General features: G+C 48.7%; 1 protein-coding gene across 1 annotated transcript in view; it reads right to left on the bottom strand.

Annotated features, from left to right (window-relative positions):
• Nucleotides 1–8,853, bottom strand: part of CDH23 (cadherin related 23) — a 569,738-nt gene that overhangs the window by 87,128 nt on the left and 473,757 nt on the right. The gene's annotated exons all lie outside the window — the stretch shown is intronic.

Raw genomic sequence — 8,853 nt, 5'->3', positions numbered from 1 at the left:
GAGGCCTGATAACCGAACCCGCGGAGCTTCAACAACTCCGGGGAAAAGAACGAACAGCCTCTAGCCCCCCCCGGTCGCAAATAAATCCCTAGACGTATCCCTTCCTGTACGAGAAACTACCGAACCCGCGGAGCTTCAATAACTCCGGGGCAAAGACCGAACCTGCGAAGCTTCAATAACTCCGGGGCAAAGAACGAATTGTCGTAGTCCTCTAACGAGGATTTAAGCGGAGCTGAACCTGGAAACTGTCCAGCCTACACCACGACCATCTTTGGTGTAAGTAAACAATCTTTAAATCAACCATTACGCGTCCGTGACTAATTCTAGCTCGCCACCGGTCCTCTCCGACCCCGCGTGCCCGGGCTGCTGGCCACAGCCCGCGTGCGCAAAGACGGGTCCGCATATCACTCCCGGCCCGCACATGGCGACATGGATGGGAGCGGGAGGCGGCCCGCACAGACTCAGCACCTAGTCATAGATCCTGTCCTTCAGATCTTAAACTGCCCTTCTCTGGCTGTTCATGTCTCAGTGAAGATTAAAGGTCCTACAATGCTTTCTGAAAAAAGTTAGACACACATTCTCAAGGCCCTGGCCAGTATTCCCTTATTTATTAAAACTAGTCCCAACATGGAAACTGCATGCAAGTATAAGTAACAGCTGCTGCATTTGAATAAACAGTTCTTAGCATAAAATCTGGTATATTCCAAAGCAGTTTGGGGCTCCAAGTATGATGGAAACTGTGGAATATTAATGTCTCCTCCAGTTCTAAATATATGCAAGTGCAAAAACAAACTGTGTTCAAAATATAGCAGTGGCAGCTGAGCTATGCATAATATGTCATATTAGGGGAAAGAACATAAATGCATCATACCTAGACATTTTTAACATTATTTGCACATGCTGTAATTACAGTTTCTTAGGAGCCCAAGTGAAGGGAAACTGCAAATACATGCAAGCTGCTTCCCCATAAAAAGAAGCAAGCAGACTTTAGAGAACAATTGAATGCAGAGATTAAGTTATTAATATCTAATGGCAGAGCATTAGGCATAGTCTCCTGACATCAGAGGTTACTTTTAGTGCAATTTTTTTTAAAACTATGGTAATGGGCAATGAGAGAAGTGAAAGAATCGGGGGGATGGTGAGCACAGAAGTTTGACTCACTGGTTTGCGCACACAGTCTGATTGTATGGAAGACACTGTGTGATGGGTTGCACAGGAGACCACCATTTCCATGAAAGCAAACCCTGGATTTGTCAATGAAAGGGATGGAATGAAAATCAAAGATAGGGAAAAATGATTTTGCTGCTTTTGCTTGTGATTGATCTGTACTGGAAACAATTATTCCAGATACCAACTAGACCATGGTAAATAGAGTCAAGACCCTAGATTCTGCAGGTGACAATGGCCACTGACTCAATTAGTGCTCACAGGCAATTATTTGGGCCGGAGGGCCATTTACAGAGTTTGGTGAGCTGCTGCGAGTAAGGTCAGCATCACCCCTCCCCCCAACAGCTCACCAAAACTCCCTAAATGGCTTGCGTTTGGTCGGACAGTTGGTGTAGGACCGGAGGCAGGCAGGGGGCAGCATCTGGGAGCAGGATGGGCAGGTGGTGCTGGGGCTGGGATTGGGATCATAAGGCTGTGACAGCATGGGGCTGGGTCCTGGGCCCAGGGCAGAGCCATGATCCGCTTCTCACATGTCCCTGCCTACAAGACCAGCACCTGTCACAGGAACGTGTGGGCAGCGGATCAAAGCTTTGCCCTGGGCTCTGGCCCCACACTGTCACCATCCCACAATCCCACCCTATGATCTCAGTCCTGTTCCCAGATGCTGCTCCCCTCCCCCCGCCCCATCCCATTCACCTGGTTGTGTGCCCTGCCCATGCAGGTCCCACCTGGCTGTGGGAGTGAGGCAGATGGGCCAGGGTGCCCAGGCACTGGGGCTGGCAGCAGCAGCTGGAAGGAACCATCACCACCAGGGCTCCTAGAAAGCAAGACCAGCTGCTGCGCACCCCCCAGCGCTGCTGCACACTGCCTGGGCCAGGTGAGGCCAAGGGACAAAATCCCTTGGTGGGCTGGATTTGGTCCATAGGCTTTATTTCGCTCACCCCTGTTCTAGGGGTAGCCTGTCCCAATGCTTAACCCCAGAGCAAGAAAGCTCTTCCTAATCTCTAACCTAAATATCCCTTGCTGCAATTAAAAACCATCAAGACTAAGTTTAATGCATTGTGGGTCCAACACAATGCTAGGATCATTTTAAGGTGCATTTCTCATAAGGGATTTGATGAAGTGTACTCATGGGGGGATTCTTCAATGTTCATCATGAAAGACTGGCTTGGATCAGTGAAAGACCTGCTTCCCAGTGGGGAAGTGCCATGGCTCCTGTGCGCACAAATCTGCATGCAATATCAGAGGAGGGAAAGGAGAGAACTCACTCAGATGAATTTTATGCACCAGGTCAAGTTTGCTTTTCTATCTAAAGCCCATTCACAGCGCTCCATGTAGCACTTCCAGTCCCCCCTTCATGAGCTAGGCCAAATACAGAGGTGATATGAAAGGGCAATAAATTACATGTGCATAAATGGTTTAAAGGTCTGTCAGCTGACTGGTAGCTTACATGCCCTTTTCCGTCCTCCTATATCAGTCTATGCTTGACCTAAAGGAATTTGGGTTGGAGATAAGCCATAGCAATCATAAATTTGAGTGAATACCACACATCTCAGTCCAAAAGGATCTGGGATAAAACTCCACAATCCACAGATGTTCACTCCAGAGCGTGGGAATTTTTCACTAGACTTTACAGTCTCACTTCAGCACAGCAAGATTTTGATAGTTCTGGTGATGTACAGAGAATGTGCTGTGTGCATGGACAAAGAGCTCTGGCAAGGAAAGAGAGCTAAAAGGCAGCAAGTCCAAAGCAGAAAGCAGATACATGAAGTCAGTGACAAAAGGCTGTATAGGTGGCTGGTGGGCAGAGAGCAGACAGAACCCAAATCAAAGGAAACTGTAAAACACAAAAGTTTTTTTTAAGGGGTCTCTCCTTTTAGAAGTGATTTCTACTGCTATTTCCAGGGCAGTCAGTGTTTACCTTAGATAATTCTGGGCTCATCACAATGCTATATGAGCACAGAACCCAGCATATGCTGCAGAGCTATTTCTCCTCCAGGCACAGATAACAATCACCTCCCTGCTGCACCACTTCCGCCAACCAATCGCTGTATGTTGGCACCTGTGTTCTGACACATTTATTGCAGTCCAAGCCAAGAGTCTGAACTTGATTAATTGGAGACTGGCTGCAAGCTGCATTCTGAGACAAAGGCCATTCAAATGGAAAGTAAAAGCAGAGTGCCTGTGTTCCTTTCATGTTGGGATTGACTAAGAAAGGTTTTAGGGGCTGAGGAAGGATGAAAGCTCAAACAAGGAAGATATTCAGCTTCACAAAAGCTTTTATTTATTTTTCAGTGAGATTGAATTAAGATCACTGCAGTCCAGGGTCATGAGTCAAATCCTTGTTTACTGCCATATGAAGCTGCTGCAACTCTTCTCTAGGTGTGCCCTGCATAGCCTTGTGGCATGAAATGATTAGCAACTCCCCCAGCCCGACAAAGAAATTTGCACATCCTCCCAGCAAGCCTTATTCTGAGTTGTTTAGGTGCCTTCCTACACAATGTGTCTAAGTCATTGTGCCAGTGCATTCTGTGATTCCTGAAACAAATGCCCTTCAAAGCCCAGTATAGTCACTTGGGAAAAGGAACTTGGGGCCATTTCCAAGCATAATTCATTGCCCTGTATGAAGAAATCATGATGACTTCATGAAGGTCTGGTATTTCTGGCATGTTCCATCGGGAAGAAATGAGGTAATTCTGCTAGACTGGGGCTAAAAGACCATGCATCAATCATTGTAACCAGATGGTAAAACCATCACTAGCTGCTCAGGTGTTCTGGTAATAGGGATGCTAAAGATGTAAAATGCCTGGGAGGTGTGTTTGGTGTACGTGCCATTATTCAAGAGTATGAAACATTATGGTGTATGGTGTATGAAATATTATTCAAAAGTTGAAACTCACAGCAGTCCCAGTTGTTGCCACATGTATTTTCAAAATGTAGAGCAGACTTTTGCACCTTACAGAAAATTGCAGGTGTGAAAAATGATAAAAGATAACAGGAGGAGAAGAAGTTGTGGGTGGACTGTAGCTTGTTGATTGTAGCTCTGCGGTTTCTGAGGGTGTCATCCTGAGGAACTCTAGCTCTTTGCTTGCTAAAATTTGAGTGAATGACTAGTTAAGAATCTAAAACCCAGAGTGATTGTCAGAAGAAGAGGTTTCATGTGACAGAACTAACTCTGAGGCTGCGTCCACATGAGCAGGGGCATGTGTTTGGAGCAGCACAAATAGTAGCAGCACAAATTTGTGCCACTACTTTGTGCTGCAGTGCACGTCCTTACTTGCATGGCTTGCAGCGGGACACATTGTCCTGCTGCTCCATGTGCTGCGCGGGGGCGGGGCGGGATGGCTGGGGCACAGGGTGCCTCAGCACAGGGCTAGCCAGCAGGCAGCCCCCACACTGAGGTACCCTGTGCCTCAGGTAGCAGCACATGGAGATGAGGGAGAAGGCAGCTCAAGGCTGCCTGCTCCCCCGTCTCTGTGCACTGGAAAGTTGTCATGCTGAGGCACCCCGTGCCCCCACCAGCCACTCCCTAGCTGGCTGGGGCATGGTGTGACTCAAGACTGGGGAGCAGGCAGTCCTGGGCTGGATGCTTCACTGTCTCTGCAAGGGCTCCCACACTGAGGCACGCAGAGACAGAGGAGCAGCCAGCCCAGGGGAGCACTTCCTGGATTTCCTACTATGCATTGGGGCACAGTGTGCACCGTAAATTCAGGGAAGCAGGCAGCTCTCTGCATTTTTTCAGGGGTTTATTTTTGGGTTTTCTTGCTGCTGGGAAATCCCAGAAGCCAATTTTGCTTCAGTGCTGCAAATTAGCAGTGCTCAGCATGGTTTAACGTGCAACACATGCGATTTGTGGTGACACAAAGAGGTGTAACCAGGGTGGCGGCACAATAGTTGCCACCCCTGCCCAATATCAGGGTTGGTGTGGTGAGTGGGACAGGGCTTCCAGCAAGCACCAATTTACTTTCCAGCCAGTCCCTGCTCTCCACAGAGCAGCCCATGGTCCCAAGAAGGTCTAACATTTAACTAATTTAATTATTTACACAACAAGAATAATAGGAAAGGTTATTTACAAGTGAACTTAAATGGCATAACCAGAATCACAAAACAAACCAGAATGCATTAGTCAACCCTTGACTCAAGAACCACGGGTAGGGGAACTGGCAGCTTTCAGTCACTGCTGAGATGCTACCACAAGGAAGCAAAGTTGTCACTCCCACCAGCTCCAACAGGCTTCCCAATAAGTGACAGATTGCAACAGGTTAAGCTCTTCTGGTCTGCAGCAATCAAATTGTATCAAACCCCAACCCCCAAAGAGGCTGAAGGGTGACCCTCCATGGCAACCAAAAAGGCAAGCAATAAGCAACAGAGTAGGCTCCTACAGCAATCAGCATGACCCAAGCACAAAGCTCAGGGACTCCATCCGATGGCAATCAGCTGCAGAATAAGGGACAGGACTGAGTCCCCTCTGAGGAAGTCAGTGGCAGAGGGTCAGCAGCACAGGCAGCTCCCAGGGGTCGTTGCTCTAAACCCCTCCTCCAGATGACTGGCCGGGCACCCCAAATGCCTCGCTGATCCTACTCCGAGCGCTGGCCTGTGCCCCAAGCTCCCAGGGACCCTCATCCTGGCGCTCTGCTGCTCCTCAGGATCCCAGTGCCTTGACTGCTGCTGTTCCGCTTCCTCAACTCACTGGACCAACTCCCTGCTCCGGATAAGGATGCCACCTGTGCTCCTGGCTGCTGCTGCTTCTCTGCAGTGGAGTGTGGGATCCGACTGCCACCCCTAGCCTCCGGGATGCCTGGCATGTCCAGCACATTGCAATGGGGCCTTGGGGCACCAGCTCTCTGCCCCAAGCCCTGGCCGCTGCTCCCTCTCTGCTGCAGGGCTGGAGGCAAAGCCAACTGCCGCTGCCTTCTTCTCCCAGGGCCTCTGAGGCTCTTCAGAGGGGTCTCTCTGCTCCCTCTGCTGGGTCAGCTCACCCCAGCTCTTCTTAGCCCTCCTGCATCGTTCCTCGGAGTCACTGTCAGCAGCTCCCACATGCCAGTTCGGCTGCTGCTTTTATCCCCTCCAGCAGTCCCTCCCTGGCTTGCAAACCAGCCAACCAGGGCTCAGGGTGGCTGATCCCGAACTCCAGCCATCCCCCTTCCATGCGAATGAGGGGACTGAAAACCCCTTCTTTCGACTGGCTTCTCTTTTTCCACAGAGCAGGGCTCCCCTGCTCCACCCTAGGGGTCACTCAGAGTTCACCGGCACTGTTTCTACCCCAGGGTAAGTATCTCAAGCCAACCTGGTGAGCCCACATTGGCAGTCTGTTACAGAGGTCTGCAGCACCACAAACCATATGTGCCTGCACGTCTGGATCTGGCCTTAGTGACCAGGCCCAGGGGAAAATGGAATACAACAAAAATTTTTACAGTAGAAACTTTGTTTTATTTTCAACTGTACAATATCAATTCATCAGGACCTAGCCTGGCTGCTTAATCCCATCATATCCGATTGATGTGACGCTGTTACAATCTAGACTCATCTACTGTTCTTCCAACAAGAGAAGTTTTTCCCACATGAAGGAAATATTACACACAGACACAAAACCGTATGCAACCCAAAAGATGCTTGTCATCTTCATCACAAGGCAAGTGCATTAGGTTTTAAAAAATATTGGTGGTGGGAATGTTGCTTTGTTTCTCACATTCCATCATCTTTCTTTTGCTGATAATAGATGGAATTATTTCAAAATTATCAAGGTCATAAATAGCAACTCCCATATATGCTATGGAAGTGGAAAGGTAAGCAGCAGAGATACAAACACTCTGCAACAGCCTAGACACTTGAATAGAGTGTCATGACCCAAAGGCATGATTGTGTGTGCGCTTCGGCACCAGAATTATCCCCGCCAAGTTGCAGCTTCATTGCACGGGAGAGTTTCCTGTTGCAGAGGAAACCCCAGTGCAGGGACGAGTTTCCCGCCTTTTCTGCAGCTCCTTTTGCAGAGTGCATTGCTCGAGTTGCAAGAGAAATGCACGGTGCAAAAAAGTTCCCGCCACTGGTATGTAAATTCGTTCCCCGCTATTGGCTAGGTTTTAATTATTACTCCGCGGCGGCTAACGATCGGCCTGTTAGCCGTATAAGAGGCTTGAGCAGTTTCTGCCCAAGCTGAAGATGACTCCACATCCATTTCGTGGGGACTCTGGATACATGGCAGGGTAATAGAAACCCTGTGTGAGATTCAGAGGAGCGTGGCGACCTGATCCATCGCCCACCTCTTCCCGTCTTCGAGCGCGACTTTTATAAGACGTACTTACGATTCTGATTTTGGTGGCGCGTTCACCCAGAGCATCCGGAGCTCTGTTCCGTGGAGCCTAGCAACCTCCACGAGACCGTCTGTGTTGTCTGTCTGTAACCGCAACTCAAGCAAGTTTTCCAGCCTACACCACTGCCATCTCGGTGTAAGTAAACAATCTTTAAAACTACTGCTAAGCGTTTGTGCCTAATTCCAGCTCGACGGCCTCCCCTCTCTGACCCGGCATGCCCGGGCTGCTGGCCACAGCCCGCGTGCAGCACGGAGAAGGGCTCGGGTTGCTCCCGGCCCGCACAGAGAGAAGTATGACAAGCTGTGTAGAATAGTAACCACTAGCACCTGATTAAGGCAGAAGCTGCTAACCAAGATTTCTTTCTTCCCAAAGAAACCACATATCTGATAATATAATAACTCATGCTCTGCTGATGTATGGATGAGTCAGGAAAAGTTCAGTGCACAGGACAAAATATAGCAGATTGCTCCTTTCCTTAAGTGCGACTCTGGATTCTAATTGCCCTAATAAAAACTGAGGGTGTCTATACACGTGCTCTGGGATGGAAGGGTGTGGGGTGGGGTGGAGTGGGGTTCAATGAGCTTTGGGTAAAGCACCCCCACTGTCATTTTGAAATGGCTGAAAACACATGATGTGGACACTGCTGGAGTGCACTAATTAGCAGGCTCCAGCTGACTCGATTAATTGAGTCTGCTCCAATGCGTGCTAATTAGCACACGTTGGAGCAGAGGTCCGTAATGTGTTTAGGTGCCCTGACTTCCCAAACTATTAGACCGCTGACCCAGAAGCCCATCTTAAATAGAATCTCTTGAGTAAAGTGTATAACCTTTACAAGCCTGACAAATTAATATGGGTTAGGACGATGATTATTCTGCGCTTATTTTAATCAAAGGACAAGCACCTGAGCCTATGGAGAGACAAAGGTAGTCTAAATTGAAATAACTCTTCATAACTCTTCACCACAGTTTAATGTCATGTTGACATAAAAAAGGATAGCATCTGAAAACTGCTATCATGTCACACCCACTACTTATGATGGGCTCCAGACAGGGTACCGTTTCCCATCATCAGGCAGAAATAGGATCCGTTACAGGATAGTCTCAGGATAGCTTTGCTGATTGTTAGATTATGGTTAGTCCATGGCTGTCAGCTGCTGGCAGATTTATTTTGAGTGATGCAACTGCAGCCAGCCAGGACGCAGACTCTACGAGATTCTAAAATGATCTACTGCCCACCCCTTGCCCTGGCAGCTTTGAGAGAGTACATGCTTGTCAGAGTGAAGACAAGTAGGACTAAATGCTGTGGAGAGGCACTCTTCTGCAAGCCTGATTCAATCCACAGGCATTTTTGGGTAGATTCTGGCCCTGAAATAGCA

This window comes from Alligator sinensis, unplaced genomic scaffold (assembly GCF_000455745.1).
Source record: "Alligator sinensis unplaced genomic scaffold, ASM45574v1 scaffold546_1, whole genome shotgun sequence".
Taxonomy (NCBI): domain Eukaryota; kingdom Metazoa; phylum Chordata; order Crocodylia; family Alligatoridae; genus Alligator; species Alligator sinensis.
Note: the sequence above shows the minus strand (reverse complement) of the source record. Positions and strands in the feature narration are given on the sequence as shown.